We start from the raw sequence: 21,092 nt of genomic DNA, 5'->3' as shown, positions 1-21,092 counted from the left end.
CACAATAAAGCAAAGCGCCACGACATGAGGCATGCTGGTATATAAAATAGATCAAAGTAGAACAACTTTAGTTGACTAAATCCAGGGTGGGGGACAGGAGGCCCATGCACATTGTGTCCCCATGACCTCTTTACTGACTATGCCTCCAGGTGATTGATCACTGAAGTGAGAGACTAAGAGAAAAATTACCAGGTGTACTCACAACTGCAAAGAAAAGACCCCCCCCTCCCCCCCCCCCCCCCCACCATTCCTGAAACCAGCCAGGGCATGCCCGGTTGTAGTCTGACCTAAAGGCGGGAACCAATCAAGTTCTGCTGAGTGGTTTGAAATAAAGGCAGGAACCAAACAAGTTCTGCTGAGCGTTCAAATTTAAATGTCAACCAATAACAGCTCTGTAACCTCAAAAAAAATCCCTAACTTGTTTGTGCCTGTCTATAAAAGAAGCTGTAAGATCCTTGCTCCGGGCCTCTTAGCGTCACTGGCAACGAGTGCGCGGAGGACTGGGTTCGAACCTGCAATAAACGACCCTTGCCGCTCTGGACTCTGGTGGTTTGTTTTTGGGGGGTCTCTCGAATTGGGGCATATCAGAAGCACGATTTGAAAACTGGTCCTGTCAATTCAAGGGCCACTGCTCCTAGGAGTCTACAAAATAAGAAATACTGGTTGTTTCATCTCGGATGGCTACTGAAGAGCATGCCATTAGTAGCCTTTAGGAAGTACATTTTTGGTTCTTTTCTAGTTGGTCACCCCGGTGGTTCAAGTGCAGACAAAGCAGACAAACTCTGAGAGCTGGGATTAAAAAGAAAATAAAAAACAGATCACAGTAATGACCCCACCCAAGAAAAGACCCAGCAATCTTCCAGCTACAGTAGCAGTAATCCCAAACCCACTACAGCATCTAATTGAAATATTGATTCTTCAGTTTGGTCTCTAACTTAAAATTCCAGAGCAGAGAGCTCCCCACCACACAGACACCCCCTTTGCAGAATCACATCACAGAACACACAGTGTTTCCTTAACATTAAGCTTCCCTGGGCTTTCATTTCAATTAGTCATAAAAAAAGATCAAGAAGGAAAGTATTGTCGGAAAGATTCCAGTCAGTGTTTTATTGCCTGAAACAATTCTCAGGATTAACCATTTCATACCAGAAAGGGAATTCTGCAGAAAGAGAAATGCTTTTTCCTTACAGAGAGGAAGCTGTGGGTAAAACAAAGAATACAAAATCTACTTTCTTCTAAGTGTCTTATTCAACATGTTTTCATTAAACAATCTCATTTACGGCATTAAAATTTTCCTGAACAAACACCAATATATGCCAAAAAATTATCACAAATCCAACTTTTGCTCTCCTTCTATTTCCATGTAGGTTCCAAGAACAACAAAATCCCTTGACATTATTATCTCCTCCGAATACTAATTATGTCACTACCACTGCATGTCTGCTAATCTTCCAGAAATAATGTGAGAATTACCGGGACGCAATAGGAACAGAATGGAATTAGAAACATATTTTGTGGATTTGTCAAAACTACCAGCTTTCTAAGAGTGGTAAAATGCACATCCAAAAAAAATTCTTTCATAAGGACAAATTCCCACAATGAAGATAAATGATGAGTCTTAATACTACGCTTTGAGCATAGACAACTAGCTAGAGCAAGGCCAGTATTCGGCGGGTTCTTTTATTCTTACAGGAAATTTAGTTCACGGCACCCAGGATTTTCATCTCAGAGCACAGCTCTGACTCTATATGAGACCTGTTTTTAATCATGCTTAATGGGCCTGGTTCCCAAGAGAATAACAATGAAGGTGAAAACCTCTTGAGCAGGGAGGAGAATACACTTGCTCTGGGGACCAGGACCTAATCCTTCCCTGTGAAGGAAGGAAACAATGTCTTCCTCCTCTTCAGTCGCAAACATTTCTTGAATGTATGAATGACAGTATCATCATGCTCTGCTCATCCTGGGCTAAAAACAAAAGAATCATAAGCTGTTGTGCCTCAAGATACCTTTGCCGTTATCTCCTTCAGCTCCATTTTGCAGATGTAGAAACTGATGCCTAAAAACTGATGGGTTTCCTGAAGGTACATACTTGGTCACATAAGGCATAGGCATCTGTATTTATTTCCCCAATCTCTGATCAAGGCTCTCTCCTCTACTTCAGATGACAAAATCCTACATCATTCTCAAAATCAAGTCTTAGGGATGTCTCAGGGCATCTCCTTCCCTGACTCTGAGCCACTGCAGGGTCCAGACACGTATCACCTCTTTCTGGACACCAGCTGCAGGATCTGCTGGTCTCGGGGATTCCAGTGTGGTCACTTGGATGTTTCCACACTCCTCTCTGATTTTTCAGCCCTGCTCAAAGGCTTTCTTCTCTATCCCATCACTGGCACCCACCTGACCTCTTTGCTGTACCACTAACAGTCAGGCATGCACATATGTGCACACACCTCATGCTGGTTCACTCAGCAGGACTTTAGTTTTGCGGTCTGCCTCGGCTGGATTCTTCTTCCCATCCATCTGGCTGGTTCCATTCTATGCCATTTTTACCTCCCATGACTACTCCCCTTCCTTCCACACCCCACACCCAGTCTTGGGTTAGGATCCTCTAATCTCAGATCTCATGTTTCCACGTATCTGTTATCTCTGCACTAAACTCGGGCACATTACCTAAAACCCTTGCATGGGTTTCCCAGATTCCGCTGGACCTGGTTTCTCCCAGTCATTGAACCAATGGACATGCAGGTATCATGTGAAAACTATATTAACTTATAAATATTGACACAGACAAGTGACAGGTAGTTAGGGATATTTAGACAACATTTGTACGTTTCTAGGCACCAATTACTCTATTTCTTTTTTAACTTAGTGGATTATTTTGAATACAGTGCACCTGTGATCTTTCTGATCCTCTCACAGCAGAACAGGAACTCTTGACATAATTTTGCTTCTACCTTTGAAAACCTCATGTTAGTTATGGACAACTGTGTGTTTTCTTTAAGGAGTTCGGTCACTGGACTCACAAAATGTTGTATCTGAGAAGAATAAGGTTCTTAATTGTGTTTGCAATGAAATATATGAATAAATAGATGGAACACATTAATACTGTATTAATAGCTACGAGCGTCTTCTAGAATGGTGTGTCCTATGCCAAGTGCAGCTGGTTGTATTATAAGTATCTTTTTATATGTCTGTTTCCCACACTTCATTCCAGGCTAATTGTCTGATTCAGATTGTGTGGCCAGAGCCAGCATAGTATCTGGCACAGTATAAAAACTCAATACTTTTGGAATGAAACATTTATGTAGTCCTAAGCTCTCTGTGAAACCTTGGCTAAGTGGATATTTCCCTGTGAACTACTTTTCCTATATCCCTTACCAAAAAGTCAGTCTACACTTAAATTCAAGACACAATATATTGCCAAAAAAGTTTGTCTCCTATAATTCCCTTCATTGCCTACATCGGCCCTCTAATACCAAGCAGAATAACCCTGGTCTCTCTTCCAGATATTTGAAGACTGCGATTATTTCTCTGGCAAATCTTCATGTCTTTGGGCTAATACTTCCCTGTTCTTCAATCATTTTCAGACTTTCATTAGGGCTTAACTCTTATAAGCACACTCTACAGGTGCTCAATCTCCCACTTAAGCTGTGCCCCCCAAGGAATGCACACAGCATTGCCTGGAATGTCTGCCCAGACCACAGTTCAGGGAGGTTGTCACCTCCTTTGATTTTGATGCCATACCTCTGCTAATGAGGCCAAAGTGTATCAGCTTTTTCAGTAGCTACTCAACTGACATCCCCATACCCACTCTTTCCCAATTTCCTATCTGAAGAAGAGTCATTCCTCACATTTCACATTATTAAAATCAATTCCTCCCCCTTGGACTTTTAACCCTATCTCATTCTGCCTTTCCAAGGATTTTATACCATCACCTACAACCTCACTTACTTTCTATGCAAGTTCTTCCTGCCTAAAGTCCCTTCCCAATAGCTTTAAACATGCTCAGTCTCTTATCACTCTCTCTCTCTCTCTCTGTCTCTCCCTCTCTCTCTCTTTCCAGTATCATGTTCTACCCTCATCATTTCTCCCAAATTCTCTTACCAAGATCACAAATGACTTTCATTTTACTAAATCCAAAGGACAAAAGTAGCCTTCCATTTTGACTTCTTTGCTTCATTTGACTGTTGACTGCTTAACAACTCATTCTTAAAACTCTTGCCATATCCTCCATGATGTTTGTCTTTCTGGTTTTCTTTACATTTCCCTTTGTGGACTCCTGTTCCTCAGATATACCTTCAAATGTCTGGGTCCCCTACGTCTTACCTTCAGACTCTTTTCTTTCACCTCTCAGTAGATAATGGCACTACCTTCCATTATTTCAACCACCATCTAAAATCTAATGTCTCCCAAATTCCATCTCCATTCCAGATCTTTCTCCTAAGCTACAGTCTTATGAAAAAAAAAAAAAAGAGGATACCCTCTACTCATCATTTGCACAGGGGCATTTCTGAAGTCCCTCCAACTCGACAACAGCAAATTCAACTCAAGTGTCTCTACTACTCTCTCCTCCTCTTGTTCTTCTTTGTTCCATAAAAGCCAGGATAGACCACCCAGTGTTCTCCAAGAGGCCTACAGATGAGATGAGGTGTAGACAAATATAACTTGCTGAACAGGGCTAAGTCAGATACAATGAGACCATTGTTTCATTTTTGCTCCATCATTGAAATCAACCACTCCTGCTTACGCCTCCTCTCTTTGCCCTTCCTCAGAGCACATTTCAAGCACCGTGACCATTTTTTGCACCTTTTTCAAATACAAAAGCAATCACACTGAGCTCTCTGTAACTCACTTTCAAGTTCAGTGTTTTTTAAGTCACAACTTCAATTTCTCACCCAATGTAAATCTTCTTTCCCCCACCCCCACCTCTTCTTCCTAACCAGCTTAAGGTCAGGCCTGCCCCATGAACCAGGGACCTATGCCAAGGTTGGGAGACAATATGGTCTTCTCACTCTCTCTACTTGACCCTCACTCTGTGGCTTCTGTGTTTCACTCCCTTCATCTGAGAGAAGTGCCCTTAACCCAGAATGTGTATGGACCATTAACAAAGCTCACTGGGCCTCATTTTCCTCACAAAAAGTGAGACTATTGCAGTAAGTGACCTCCATATCTACTACTGCAAGATCTCAGATTTCCTTTCTCTGAGGCAAACACCAATTCGTTTGTCCACAGGGCCGTGATAATTTTTGAATTCCTAAATGTCTTGTCTATCTACAAGCTCATAAAAGAACTATGGATCCCTTAGTAATGTTTTCAAGTGAGACCAAAACACGATGAGGCACGGCCCTACCCCTGGATCTCCAAACGGTACCATCAGCAAACTGTCTTGTTCACATTCTTACACCATTGCTGAGACCAGGACAGCACCTTCAGTCCACGTCACAAGCAGACCGCATATATTTCTCTTAAATCATGGTCATACTTCAGGAAAGTAGGTTTGCAGCTTTACAGTGTCCTCAACAGTCATTGTTTCAGTTACCCCTGAAATGGTGACCCATGGTCTCATCGAATCATTTCTTTTTTCTTTTCAAATTTCTTGACTGTCATGTAATAGTTTGGCTGTTTTGAAATAATCCGTTAGTCTTATAATATATTTATACTGCGGGATTTCAAATATGAGAGTGATGTCGTTGATCAAGCTTTTGTCGGCAGTGGTACAGTTTCAAATAAGATGCGTGATAACTAAGTGTTTTGTCTAATACCTTAAATTTCAATCTCCTGTGCAAAAACATATTTCATTCAAAGTGACAGCAACCACAAATTACAAATTTGTGTGTGAGAAAGACTTATTTTAAAGTAATTTTAATGGAGGGGCGCCTGGGTGGCGCAGTCGGTTAAGCGTCCGACTTCAGCCAGGTCACGATCTCGCGGTCCGTGAGTTCGAGCCCCGCGTCAGGCTCTGGGCTGATGGCTCAGAGCCTGGAGCCTGTTTCTGATTCTGTGTCTCCCTCTCTCTCTGCTCCTCCCCCGTTCATGCTCTGTCTCTCTCTGTCCCAAAAATAAATAAACGTTGAAAAAAAAATTAAAAAAAAAATAATAAAGTAATTTTAATGGAAATAATGCATGTACACAATTTAAAAGGACAAATAGTGGTCGCCTACTCCATTCCTCTCTAGAAAATCAAGACTCCCAGTGGCAACATTTTTCAAGTCTTTTAGCTATTTCTTCTGGCATATGATTCAATATTTCTAAATAACATCCTTATAGCACTCATTCTCAGTTCAACTTCAGACGTTATCTTTTGATTTCTGAGTTGGGATATAGGTTTGGATACCATGACATAAACTAAAATGGCAGTGCCTTAAAATTAGAAGCTTATTTTCCTCTTATAAATAAGCATCAAGTTAGAAAGACCTTTATTCACCTGATCCAAGATGGCTTGTCACCATGACCACATTTCATCCAATGGAATCATGGAGAAGGGAGTGGGAAGAACAAGATACTTTCCTTTTACGGGCACAACCTAGAAAATGTACATATTAAACACCCCAAATTTGTTCCACAAATGTGTTTAACAAATTTAGCTTATTTTAAATGTTTTCTCTTGTTATTGCAACTAAACAGATTTTTTAAAATACAGTTACATAATAAATGCAAAATCAGAACAGTGGTTCCCTCTGAGGAGGGAATGAAGGGGGATGAAATAGAGGAGAAGCTGAAACTGAGTTATGGTTAATGTTTAAGCCAAACATTTGGTGATGGGGTTGTAGTCTCCATTATATTATTCTGCTTTATAGTTTGCATATATTATTTTATATGTATCAAATATTTAAAATAGATTACAAGAAGACAAAGCGAGATAGATATAAAATACTAGAAAATAATAACAAGTAAGGTTGGAAGTAGGTTACCTGAATTAAGGTACTTCTAGGATCCTTATAATGTACAGAGCAAGTTTGATTACTATGAGACTTTAAGCTAGATAAACATGTTAAAATAGCGTGGGTAACAATTAAGAATAAATGAAACAACAGAAAGACATTCAAACCAGAAGTCAGGAAAGAAAAATAAAACATAAAAATAGTAGAACTGATAAAAAATACCAAGTAAGATGTAGAAATTAAGCCAAATAATCAGCAAGCACAACGAATATAAGTGACTATACTCACTCATTAAAATATAAAGACCATTAGGGGGCACTGTTTGACTCGGTTGAGGGGCCAACTCTTGATTTTAGCTCAGGTCATGATCCCAAAGTCATGGGATCAATCCCCTCATCAGGTTCTACACTGAGTGTGGAGCCTGCTTAAGATTTTGCCTCCCTCTGCTCCCTCCCCTGCTCATACTCTCTCTCTCCCTCCCTCTCTCTCTCTCTCAAAAATAAAAGTAAGTAAAACAAACCTTTAAAAAAAAAAGATAAAGACCATTAGGTAAGAATAAAAACAAAACAAAACAAGGCTCTTCCGCCACAAGGGTAACCAAGTACATGCCTACAGTTTATCTTGTTGCAAATACTCAGAATGGTTCCTGTTTTCATGGTTAGCCTCGTCATTAGTATTCTATTGTTTCCATAGCAAATCGCCACAAATTAAGGGGCTTAAAACCACACGGATTTATTATCTCATGGTCGTATGGGTCAGGAACCCAGTGGGCTTGGTTGGTGCCTCTGCTCTGAGTTTCATAAGGGCTGAAATCCAGGTGTCAGTAGGGCCGCTTCCTTTCTCGTTTTTTCCAGCTTTATGGAGATATAATTGACATATAACACTGTGTAAGTTTAAGGTGCGCAATGTGATGATCTGATACACGTATATACTGTGAAAATGATTACCACAAAAAGGTTAGTTAACACATCCATCACTTCACATAATTACAACTTTCCTGTAGTAAGAAATATATGGTTTACTCTCCTAGCAACTTTCAAGTATACAGTACGGTGGTGTTAATTATAGTCATCACGATGTATATTAGATCCCCAAAACTTATTCATCTTATAACTAGACGTTTGTGGCCTTTGACCAACATCTTCCCGTTTCCCCTACCCCCCAGTCCATCAACATCTTCCCATTTCCCCTACCCCCCAGTCCATCAACATCTTCCCATTTCCCTACCCCCCAGTCCATGGCAAACCACCACTCTATTTGCTGTTTATATGGATTTAGCTTCTTTTTTTTTTTAAGGTTCTACATGTAAGTGCGATCGTGGAGTCATTGTCTTTTCCTTTCTGACTTACATCACTTAGCACAATGCCACCAAGATCCACACATGTGTAATATTCCAGTGTGTGTGTGTGTGTGTGTGTGTGTGTGTGTGTGTTCACCTGTTGATGGATACTTAGGTTGTTTCCATGTACTAACTATTGTGAATAATGCTGAAATAAGCATTGGAGTACAGATATCTCTTTGAGATAGTGATTTCATTTCTTTTGAATATATACCCAGGGGTGGGATTGCTGGATCATACAGTAGCTCTATTTTTAATTTCTTGAGAAATCTCCATACTGTTTTCCACAGTGGCTATAACAATATGCATTCCCACCAAGAACACACAAGGATTCCCTTTGTTCCATATCCTCACCAGCACTTATTATATCTTGTCTTTTTTATAATGCTTATTCTAACAGGTGTGAGGAGATATTTTTCATTTGCATTCCTTAACGATTAGTGATGTTGAGCACCTTTCCATGTACCTATTACTCATTTGTAGTTCTTCTTTGCAAAAATGTCTATTTAGATCCTCTGTCCATAAATTGGATTGTTTGTTTTACGTCAGATTATTTTGTTTTTGCCATTGAATTGGCTCTAGCTTGGATTTCCAGTCTTCTGTTGAACAAGAATGGTGAGAGTGATCACCCCTGTCTTATTCCTGATTCTAAAGGAAAAGCTTCCAGTTTTCTACCATTGGGAGTGATGTTAGCTGTGGGTTGTTCATAGGCTTTATTATGTTGAGGTATGTTACTTTATACCCAATTTATTGAATTATCATAAAGTGGTGTTGAATTTTGTCAAATGCTTTGTCTGCATTTATTGAGAGGATCTTACAATTTTTACCCTTCATCCTATTAATGTGCATATCACGTCTATTGATTTGCATATGTCGGACCATCCCTGCATATGATACAAGGGATAAATCCCACTGTTGTGGTGTATGGTCCTTTTAATGCGTTATTGAATTCAGTTTTCTGGTATCGTGCTGAGAATTTTGGCCTCTGTATTCACCAGGAACATTGGCCTGTAGTTTCCTTTTCTTGTCGTGTCCTTATCTGACTTCATATTAGGGTGAACTGGCCTTGTAAAATGAATTTGGAAGTGTTTCTTCAATTTTTTGGAAGAGTTTAAGAAGGGTTGGCATTAATTCTTCTTTAAGTGGTTGGTGGAATTCACCCATGAAACCATCTGGTCCTGGGCTTTTCTTTGTTGGAAGGGTTTTGATTACTGCTTTCATCTCATCTGGCAGAATGGATGGCCATGTCTCTTGCCAGGTCCCCTGAGTGGACCGGACTTGTCCCTGACCGTGGCAAAAAGGGCTAGAGTCAAGTTTAGGGTCTTTTCAGGGCCTTCAGGACTAGTGCTAGTCCTGCTCATATCCTGCAGCTCCAAGGGGATTGGAGTCAAGTAGAGGGCCTCTTCAGCATCTCTGGGGGTGCAGATAGGAGTGTCACCTGCAGGGTCTCTGTGCCAGCAGGACTATTCATGAACTGTGACTGGGATGGGTGGGAGTTCAGTTATAGGACCCTTTCAGAATCCATATCCTGACCAAGTTTAGCAGGCATACCTTCAGGGATTCCCAGACTGTGACCAAGAGGGGCTACAACTGGTTTATGGGTCACTTGAGAGTCCACAGCTGAGACTGAGGTCTATATGCCTATCACCCAATGCGTGGCATGACTTTTCCCTTGACAAATGGTGCTGATGACAGAACCAAAGCCAAATAGGGCTGTAGCTATGTCCTCAGGGGTATGAAGCTATTTCTGGATCTGCAGCCCAGACCATAATCAGTGAGTTAGCCACCTGGGTGCAGGCCTGCCTTCCCAAAGTGGCTCTTCTCGGTCTTGGACTGCACCAGAGTTTCACCGTCTCTTACCTGAATCCCAAACCTCCCACAAAGGCACTTTTGTCCATAGGTGGTGTCGCGACCGGCGCAACAAACACCGAGGTCAGGGTCCTGAGGGTAGGGGAATGCAAAATGTTCTCCGTCGCCAGGGGCCAACGGAATGGTAAAAAAAAACAATCTTTTAAGTCCAAAACTAGTAATTGATATTGTAAAGGAATGGCCGATGGGGAAGGGAGGCCAGGTTGCAAAGCCCCCATGGGCTTCATGACAGCATTAATTGCTCTCAAATTTTGCAGCAACCTCCCGGATCAAGGACCTTTTTAATACAGGTCCAAGTAGACCACCAGGTCCCTGGAACCGTAGCTCCATGAATCTTCATTTGATTCTTAAGTTCCTGACCAACTCACTGCCAATCTTTTAAATCAACTGTACCCCCATCTGGAAACCATGGGCAATAATCATGCACTATGTCAAAAAATTCCCTAAGGGCTGACTGAGAAACCTTAATTCCCTTCTCCTTCATAAGAGCCTGCAAGGCAGTTACAAAATATCCCTGTTCCATAGACTGTTTCTGTCCCATAGTTTTACTCCCATCGTCTGTGCTGCCGGCACAGTTCCCCTACCTGAATTAGACGCCGCACGGTCCGCTTTCACTTTCCTCCTTGTTGTCTCAGGTCCCTGTTCGGGTGCCACTTGTCGCGACCAGCGCGACAAACACCGAGGTCAGGGTCCTCAGGGTAGGGAAATGCAAGAAAAAAAGAGAGAAGAGAAAGTTTGGGAACAGGAGGGTCCCCTGGGCTGATGGCCCAAATGATGGCTTTATTGTTGCTGTACACAATCTTTTATAATACAAGACTCTTATGGATCAGGTCATTCTAAGAATAAACAGGTTTCACATGATCACTGCCAGCCAAAACATTTAGTTCTGTATACCTTGTGAACCTTGTGAACAGGTCACAAGACCTTGTTGATAGATTGCTAGCAAAACACAGTTCCCATGTTTGTGTCTGACTCGGTGTAGAAAAAGGGAGGCAGCATTACTGCCAACACCTGCAGACCACAGGCTTCAGGAATTAACTTTCTCGGCCTTGACAAGGCTTTCGTATGCCCTTGAAAGTGGGGGAATGGGAGGGGGAACCACCGGGTTGGCTTGAATCAACAGGGAACATTGCTCGACCCGGTCTCAGCCTGGCACCGGGGCTGGCCCCCCACAGGTGGAGGCCAAATTGCTCTTGTTAAGGGTAAGATAGCTGTGAGGGATGTCCCATTTGGTCATCTTGCTGACCTGTATTCCCTTCTGGAGGCCAAGGGAGAATCTGTATCTTAGGATATTCAGTTATTGGCAGAATTTAGTTCTGTGCAGTTGTAGACCTGAGCTTTCCATTTCCCTGCTGGCTACCTTCCAGGAGCTGCTCACAACTTCTAGAGACTGCCTGTATACCTTGGCCCATGGCCCCTTCTTCCATCTTGAAAGCCAGCAACAGTGGGTGTGGTCCTCATCAAGGTGTATCCTTTCTATCTCTTCTGCCTCCTTATCTTTTACAAGTTCTAACTGTTTCATTTTATTCCTCTGACTATAAAGACCCATGGGACTATATCTGGGCCACTTGAATAATCCAGAACAATCTTTCAATTTTAGGATCAGCTGATTAGCAACTTTAACTCCAACTACAAAGTTCGTTTTGCAATGTGCCATAACATATTTGTAGGCCAATTACCAGGGAATAAAGATCATGGTCCCACCTAGTTAAGACCAGCTTGACTCCTAAGGAGTGATTCCTGACAAGACCTGGTGTAAAGGGAATATTACTCTGAAAGAGTGGGCTCAGACCTTGCACTCTTCCCCCAGCACTCTGAAAGCCCCAAGGTGGTGGTTCAAGGCCCTCCCAAAAATTCAGCACAGAAGTTAAGCTGACTGGTTAGGACTTCATGCCTCTTTCTTTTTCTCCCATGCATTTTGCAAGTAGGAAGTAAAGGCTCAGAGAAACCAAGTCATTGCTCAAAGTCACAAACTCAGTTCATGACAGTGCAATAGAAATACCTGATATTCATTCATTTATCCGTTCAATAACACTTGCTAAACCCTACCAGCTAACTGGACCAGGGAAACAAACATGAAATAAACCTTGCCAATCCACCTATCAGAGATTTTTGTTTGTTTTCCTAAGATACAAATGCAGTTAACATGTTTGCATACTTGATGCTAGTTCAGTAAAGTTTCCCACACATTTTTACATAAAAGTTTGATTTTCTCTAAGAACATCTGCTTCAGCTCAAAGGCAGCTGTCAGGGTGATAGGACCTGATTCAAATCCAAGCTGTGTGTCCTTAGGGAATTCACTTAGTGATAGTATTTACCTGAAAGGGCTGTTGTGAGCAGGGTTGAGTGGTATCTGCACGTCACTGGGAACTAGCATATAGCAGGTGCTCAGTAAGTGATAGCCGTGATCGTTGTCATTACCCAACCTCCCTGAGCCTCAGTTTTATTTTTTATTAAGTGGGCACAATAATAAGCATATCATGGGGTGATTACATGAGGAAGTATCAATAACACATGTGGCACACAGTTTGTACAAACACACCTCTCCTTCCTCCCTCCTTAACAACCTTACTAAACTGATTCTTTTTGTGGCTTACACCTTCAATAAAACACGTCAGGAAAGGTCTGTGATAGTGAGGCAATGCAGCAGGGGTCAGGATTTCAGGGTTCTTTAGAGGATCTGAAACTACCCTCCTGTGTGACTTTAGGCAAGGGGTTTGGCTTTTATGATCCTCAGTTTCCTCATCCATGAAGAACAGAATGCTCTAGAAAATAGTCTTCACCCCCTACTTTGGTTTTAAATTAACCAGAGAGTTACGCCAGTCTCTAGGAATGGAATCTTCCAAAATGCACAAGGCTTGCAAATCCCTTCATCATGCAGTTTTAGGGGGTCAGTCTCCCTGCTCACTTCATTTTGTTTTTGCTGATGTGGCTGGCCTCCCCAGGGAGATCTTGGATGGACCAAAGGATGACACAGGAAACTGGAAGCCAGGTGAGACCCAGAGAGAAACCCAAACAAACAAGAGGGCCCCAGACCTGAGACAGATAGGTGGCTTCCAGAGCAGCAGCCCCAGAGGAAGAAACAAACTCAGGCTGTCAGAGGAAGCGTTGTAAAGAGAAAACCATGACGGAGCAGGTAGTAGGAGGTGGCTCTTATTAACATTCTCCACTGTCCAGTGATGCAGCATCCATCCCTGGAGCGTGGTGCCCCCACGTTAGGACCTGGCAGGCCTCCATGCTGAAGGAGGCCATGGAGCTACCTGCCCTACCTTGGGAAGAGGCCAAGAACAGCACAAGGGGATCTGGAAAGAAAATATACCAACCTGACCCAGAACCAAGCACAGAGTCAGGCGAGGCCAAGGTAGGAGCAGTAAATTATGTGTTAGTGAGAAGCCAGCACCCCCAAAACAGAACTGTCTCTTACCCACCTCAGAAAGAGTTCTTTGGGGTTTGTTAGAAACAGAGACTCTTTTAAGCTGTCTCAAAAAATAAACATTTATTGTCAGGACGCACAGTCAACAAAAGAGGCTGGATCACAAAAGAAGCCAGTTTGTTGTCTTCAATTCAAGGCATCACCAACGCTGGGATTTTTCCGTTTGTTCTCTCCTTCTATTTATGTCTTCTTGTTCTCTGACAAACTGGCTTGCTTTCTGTATTTTCTGAGTGACATTCCAAAAGGAGAAAATCTGGCTATTCTAGCTGATTACCATTGCCCTTACTTTTCAGGCCAATCTTCATTATGGCTCAGTGGCCAGCCTACGAATTGGCTGCCTTCAAGTCAAATATTTACTATCAATCTAGTAAGTAGCAACTCTTTATTTAAGGAACTATGTCAGAGTGACCTGTTGTGGGTGGGACTGATAGCCTTCAAAGGTAGTGGTGAATAGCAGGTGTCATGTTGAACATGTCTAGTGAACATCCATGTAAAAAACAGTAATTAAGAGACTATAACGGGCTGGTACCTACTAAGCTCTGGACCCCAGGAAGTTCCCATTTCTGCCCCTCAGGGTCAAATCAGTGGCAGCATCTACAAGGACAGAGACCCCATCTAATGTATCACAGGGACCTGTTATCTTGGCCTTATGCGTGACAGGAAGGGAACCAAGGGAGGAAGTAAATAGAAGGACCCAGACAGACAGAGGGTTCCTAGAAAATGCAGTTCCATAAATTGTTCTGGATGGATTTTTGCCTGGGTTCTGGGTCGTCCCTGATGGAGTCACTAGTATCACAACCTGTGCACCCAAATGCATTCCTTCCCATCCTTTCTGTTCCAGCTGATGATTCCCAAAATAATGCTCATACCTATAGATTCATTAGTTGGGAATCAGACAGACCTGGGATCTATCTCTGGCTCAGCTGTGTGTCCTTGAGCAAGTCAGTTAGCCTCTCTAAGCCTCAGTGTCCTCATCTATAAAATTACACTAAGAAAACCTACTGTATGCATGGACCACTATGTTCGGGATCATTCTTTCCATCGCTATTGGCATGTGACTGAACAGTGTTGGACTCTTGAAAGCAGTTGTCATTCCTTCTGTGACAGGAAACGGATGGAGGCTTGGAAAGAGAGGAGGAAGGACTTCAAGGCATTGCTTCCAAGGCAGAAGTGTGAAGGTAGAAGGGGAATAGTGTCAGGGCCCCTGAGGTCACGGGCTCCAGAACCAGTGTCTTACACAGCCATCCTGGGGATGGGCTGGTGTCAGATTGGAGACAATCGAGAGTTATAATGTCAGAGTCCAGGCCAGTGCTGACTCAGAGAATCCTTGGCTGATGCAACTCTGAGGTGGCTGAAAGGTCCTTTCCCACTCACTGCTGGAGCATCTTGTCCACATTCTGTTACACTGCTGGGAACTCGGGAGCCCAGAGACAGCATTTTGGGGAGAGATTCCCCTTTCCTCCTGGAGATGCCCTATCACCGGATGAAATGGCCTGATGCCCAGAGCGGCACAGGAGATTCAGGAAGAAAAGTATGACCCCTAGAGGGCACATAACTGGGCATAGTCTTCTGTTTTCAAGATCAAGGCTACATGACAGCTACAAAAGCAATGAGAAGAGAAAACAGGGGCTGAGGATGGGTTTATGAGATTGCCAAGTTTCCCCTTCAAAAACCATTTTGGGGCAGGATGGGATCTTTTGAACTATGTTAACCCTAAAATTCTTGGATAATTCAGGGTAGTAAAGGAGGGGGTATTGGCTGTTCTATTAATCTGGATATGTGGGTGCTGTAGAGAGCTTTAATCTTAAAAACCAAAGTGATAGAAGCCTTATGCCAGCTCCCGCACCCCGTAGGGGAAAGACATTGTATTATTGTTCTGAGGAAGCTACAAGGACATAGGCCTGGAAGAAATGATACTATGGGCTTTGTACACAGCTCCCAGGGATTGAAAGTCCACTCAGGGACTTTCACTGTATCAGGCCCACTGAGGCCTTCATTTGGGGCGGGGTTTTGATACCCTCGTGTGGACTAACCCAGATGTCTTTGTACTGTCAAAGAATCTAGACACTGCATGGAGCCATGCGGTCTCTAGCTCCATGGCTGCCTGTTGGAGCTTGAAGTTCACATGCAGCTTTGCCAATAACAGGATACAACAGAGCATGCTCAGAGCAGTGGGGCTGAGCAGGCTGTGAAGGAAAGATGGTCTCCATTCAATCTGGAAGCTGATAACGTTCTCCCACCTGTGCTAATCTTACCTTGGCACCTACTGCACCACTTGCTGTATGTCTGAAGGTTCATCTTCCTCAAATCCTTTGCTCAAATGTAAAATATGTGTGACAATATTCATCTGTAAGAAGGAAAATCATAAAGAAGTTAAAGCTCAGATTCTGCTGTACACACAGCTGTGCTATTAATTTTGGCATTTCGGCTTTATTCATGAACCACTTGACACCCCACATAGCAGGATGTTTAGGGTGACTATAATGAAATTCATACAAAGGAAACAATTTAACTATCTGTCTAATTCATATAGATTAATTTAGTTCAAGTATAATTTAGGGCTTTTTTGAATTTGCATTACCAAGTTATTATTTTCTTGGTAAAATAAATTTTCCTTCTCACTCTTCTCTAACTGTACACAGAAATAGACAAGAGATGGTCATCTGGAACTTCCATTGCCATCCATGGAAAATTCTAGAAGCTATTATTTAATCAACTAGTTCCATGTGAGTGGCTTATTGAATAAAGGAGGAATTGCTTTGGGGGGGAGATATTTTGGAATGTGAAGAGCTTAAATCTGAATGGGAAGCATGAGTGAGGAAAAACATGACCCTAGCATGTTGAGCATATTGGTGTTAGACTGAGGTCAGCATGTCATTTGTGACTCTACTGAACAAAGGATATGAGCAAAAAAGAACTGGCTTTCATTTTATCTATTATGTGCCAGCTATTGCACATATTTTAAATACATTACTTTTTTGAGGTTATGTTTCAAGCTAATATGTATATTGCCTCACTTATCTTATTAAGCATAATAATAGTATTAGCATCATAGAATCGTAAGGTAATGTATGTGGCCAACCTTTGGTCAGATTCATCTTTGGTCTAATAGACTGTGGATCAGAATGGGTATAGATGGTGGAGACGCATTGCTAGAGACACCTCTGTGTGCACAGGGAGTGAAGAGAGGGCATTTCTAGAGGAAAGAGAATATGGTGAACTCTACAAAGACTCCAAAAAGTGCCTTCTAGAGTAAATCTGTACATGGCTGTCTACTCCTTAGTTTCCTCTTCTGTAAAATTGGGGTAATAGTAGGACCTTCTTCTTAGGATCGCCGTGAGGATGAAGTGAGAAATATAAAATATTTTAGATAATGATTATGCATAATCAGCTCTTTCCAGGCACATGTCGACCAGCTCACTCTTTTTTTCAGTGAAGGTTCTGAGACACCACTTCTTTTAAAAAGCTCTCTAGGGGCGCCTGGGTGGCTCAGTCGGTTAAGCGTCCGACTTCGGCTCAGGTCGTGATCTTGCAGTCCCTGAGTTCGAGCCCCTCGTCGGGCTCTGTGCTGACAGCTCAGAGCCTGGAGCCTGTTTCAGATTCTGTGTCTCCCTCTCTCTGACCCTCCCCCGTTCATGCTCTGTCTCTCTCTGTCTCAAAAATAAATAAACGTTAAAAAAAAAAAATTAGAAAAAAAAAAAGCTCTCTATAACTCCCAAACTCTAGATTAGTTTCCTCAATAGGTGTTCCCATTTGAATCTTGTCCTTACCCAACAGGGTGCTTATCACACTCTAATATAATTATATAATTATGTATATAATATAATATAATTATATAATTATATATATATAATATAATTATAGTTGTTGCAATATCTATATTGCAATTATCTGCCCCCAGAGTGAGTATCTGAGCACCTTAAGGTCAAGGAATAAGTTGTACACACTATTTTATCCCCAGAGCCCAGAACAGTACTTAGTTGACACTATGAACTTAACATTCCTTTAATAAATAAAGTTGAACCCTTAGCATCATTATGTCATCAACTTGCTATTATTTTATAGATGAGGAAACTGAGTCCAGAAAAATATTAAGTAACTTACTCTGGTTTACCCCTTGAGTAAATGAGAGGGAGCGGGATTTGCATCCAAGACTCTTGAGTCCAAAGACCACGCTTTCCCACTAGGTATGAGGCCTCATTAGGCCAAGATCTGTTGAGAATTTCTTTCTATGTGCTGGGTGTATCACTATATAGTTCCATTTCATCTGGTTTAGACTTTGGAACAATCTTTTGATGCAAGTGTATACGTTTGCCACGTGAAGAAACTGTGGCTTACATGCCCAAGGTCATGTGGCAGCACTAAGATCCAGTCTTCCACATCCAGAGAAACCATCTGTGATCATAAGTCAGGCATCCAGCGAGCCCCAACAGCCACACCAGCAAACCCCAACAGTCAGATCTAACATGAAAGATCACAAGGCCTAAATGGATCAAACTTCTCCCCCTGAAACATTCTGACGGGCTTTGCTGATTTCTGGATTTTGCCTTCCTGTCCTGTCTCCCAGCAGCAGCACCATGCTGCTCCAGTGGGCTATTTATAGACCACCTGAAATATACTTCAGAATAGCTCATATGTATCCATTGCAAAGTATTGTGGGAGTAATTCCTTTTTCAATGCCCAGGGAAAATTGAGGGGGTAAAAGAGAATAAAATAGTTGGGGAGGTGGGGGGAAAGAAGTATACTGCTTAGAGTGTTTGAAATCTGTTTATAGATTGGTATTTTTCTCTTTCCTCTTTTTAACATCTCCATCAAGTCACTGAATGTTTATTAAAACGCTTGGCAAAAGGGAATATCTTATTTAAATAATGCTCTTTAGGTAATATGCTGTTTTGTAAGCATCACACAAGCTTTCTTCCTACTGTCTTCTTCGCATGGTTAAAGGAAAGGAAGATTCAGGATCATAGTTTGAAAAATAATAAAGAGCTAGGTTGCATTTCCTCGGCGGTCAGTTCCTATTATGCCAGCCATCTTCTCTTCGGCTGGTAAAATGCAATTGGAAGTTGTAAAATAATTAACCCAAAACAACAATAACCATACTATTGTCTATCAAAAACATCTTTGGTTAAGAATGAAATAGTGACTCTAGCTCTTAAATACTGATCCAGTATAAAAGGCTAACCTAGAATCTAAATCATCATTTCTTCGGCATCTTGTCAAGCATTGTAAAGAATAATATAAAAAAGAAACCACCAAATTCTGCCTTCAAATTGTCCCTCAAAAAGAAAAGATAGCCAAGATACACACCAAACTCTTAGAATGCCATAGCCCACCAACAGCAGGGCAGGGGAAAGGATTCCAAAGGAGGGTCCAGGAGACCTGGTGTTTTGGTCAGTTCAGGCTGCTACGATAAATACTGCAGACCACAGGACTTAAACAACAGACATGGATTTATACCAGTTCTAGAAGCTGGAAGTCCGAAATCAGTGTGCCAGCATGGGCAGGTTCTGGTAAGAACTCTTCCTGGTTTGCAAATGGTCATCTTCCTCACAAGGCATAGAGAGTAACCATGTCTCTTCTGACTTTTTTAAGGGCACTAATCTCTTTCATGAGGGCTCCGCCCGCATGACCTAATTAGTTCCCAAAGGCCCTTAGTTCCAAATAATGTCACACTGGGGACTAGGCTTCAATGTGCGGATTGTGGAGGAACACAAGAATTAAATCCATAGCAGCTGGGTTCTAGAACCATCTTGGATGCCAACTTGCTCTTTCACACCCCTCTCTGGGCCATCATTTCCTCACCTGCGGACGACCTCTTCTTTCTCTTAGAGAAAACTAAAGCTCTGAATGCCACAGGCAGATGGCCGGCAGTATGAACAAGAAGTGTGGACACTGAGGAAGAAAGGCAGGGGCTTCTCAATGCACGCAGGGGAAGTCTCTGGGGCAAATGGGACTTAAGATGAATGGAAACTCACTCCCCTGGGAAGGAGGACCAATGTGCCTACAAAGAGAGCAAGGTACAGATCAGGAAGGAGAGCTCCAGATGGTGATAAAAAGAGTAAAAACTGTCAAAAGGAGGTTCAAAGACAGCAATAGGGTCAGGAGGAGGGTTCAGGGAAAATCAAAGAAACTTTTGGCTCCTTCCCCTAATTCACCCTCTACAAAGGTGGCACAAAATTTTTTCTACCACCCAATAAGATGGTATCACTTCCTTGAACAGAATCTCTCAATGACTACCTATTGCCTTCACTATTAAAACAAAATGAAACAAAAAAACTGACTACCCTTCTTACACACAATTTCTTACCCTTGATTTCAAAATTCAATCATCTCTAAAACCCAGTTTCCTCCTATATATTTGGCAGCACAAGTTGATCTAAACTAACATAAGGCTCTTTATGTTCTTTCTTTCTTGGGTATGACTATTGTCAGCAAAGACTGTCCATAGTGATGGCAAGAAAGGAGGGTTATAGTACAATGCATAGAAGGATCTAGAGCTTTGATTCTAAGAAAGAAAAAATGATATAACTGCATTAGAACTGGCATTCACAAAAAAAAAAAAAAAAAAAAAAGCTGGTTGAGGGTTCCATGGCATCACAGAGCTGAAGTTGATGAGACTATGACTTCCTTTAGAGTAAAAGCAATATATGATGATGTTCTATAAAATGTAGGGGCACCTGGGTGGCTCAGTCAGTTAAGTGCCTGACTTCGGCTCAGGTCATGATCTTGCAGTTCATGGGTTCGAGCCCCACATGGGGCTCTGTGCTGACAGCTCAGAGCCTGGAGCCTGCTTCGGATTCTGTGTCTCCCTCTGTCTCTGCCCTTCCCCCACTCATGCTCGCTCCCACACTCTCTCTCTCTTTCTCAAAAAATAAATAAACATTAAAAAAAATTTAAAGTAGGAAAAAAATTGAAAAACAGACATTTTTTAAACCACTCTGAAGTCTCGTCACATAAAGTCAGCCCACCAATTATTTGCAATATAAATTTTTATTTTAAGGGATTTTTTTTAAAGCTAGTTGTTATCTGTTAACTTTCTCTTAATCAATGAATGAAAGTGATTATTTTACTACACCTTATCAACATTAGGGACCATTATTTTGTTTTAAACACCAGCTGTTTGGATGGGGAATTTTTGAAAGGGGAAAATAAGCCCTCACTATTGTTTTCATTTGCATTTATTTGGTTACTCAGGGAAGTTTTAAAAAAACATACTTGATATTTGTGTTTTGCCTATTTATATCCTTTCTCCGTGTATTTCCTGGGGTCCTGGTATTTGTGTTATTGAATTTATATGAGTTTTACATTTATTACAAGAAGTTACCCTTTGTCAAACTTCCTACAGCATCATCTCTAGTTTTGTTGATTGCTTTTTAATCTTGGTGATTTTTTTTTTTGATGTATAAAAGTTTTAAATTTTTATGTAGTCACATCTATCAATCACATCCTTAGTGATTTATTCCATCAATTCTAAGCTTAGAAAACTCTCCCCCTTAGGAGGCTTGATAAATATTCACATCTATTTTCTTCCAGATTTTCTAACAGTTAAGGTTTTTAAATATTTAACTCT

General features: G+C 41.7%; 1 long non-coding RNA gene across 1 annotated transcript in view; it reads right to left on the bottom strand.

The window, feature by feature from the left end:
- Positions 1-1,078: 1,078 nt before the first annotated feature.
- The window catches only part of LOC147582088 (uncharacterized), a 63,676-nt gene continuing 43,662 nt past the window's right edge, over positions 1,079-21,092 (bottom strand). The window contains exons 3-4 of the long non-coding RNA XR_015250562.1: positions 15,778-15,869; positions 1,079-1,965 (exon numbers count right to left, since the gene is read on the bottom strand). This is a non-coding gene — a long non-coding RNA (uncharacterized LOC147582088). The remainder of the gene's footprint in view (positions 1,966-15,777; positions 15,870-21,092) is intronic.

The sequence above is a fragment of the Puma concolor genome, chromosome B1 (assembly GCF_028749965.1).
Source record: "Puma concolor isolate L17-30 chromosome B1, mPumCon1.1.hap2, whole genome shotgun sequence".
NCBI lineage: Eukaryota > Metazoa > Chordata > Mammalia > Carnivora > Felidae > Puma > Puma concolor.
The sequence above is the reverse complement of the archived record's forward strand: the minus strand, read 5'-3'. Positions and strand labels throughout refer to the sequence as shown.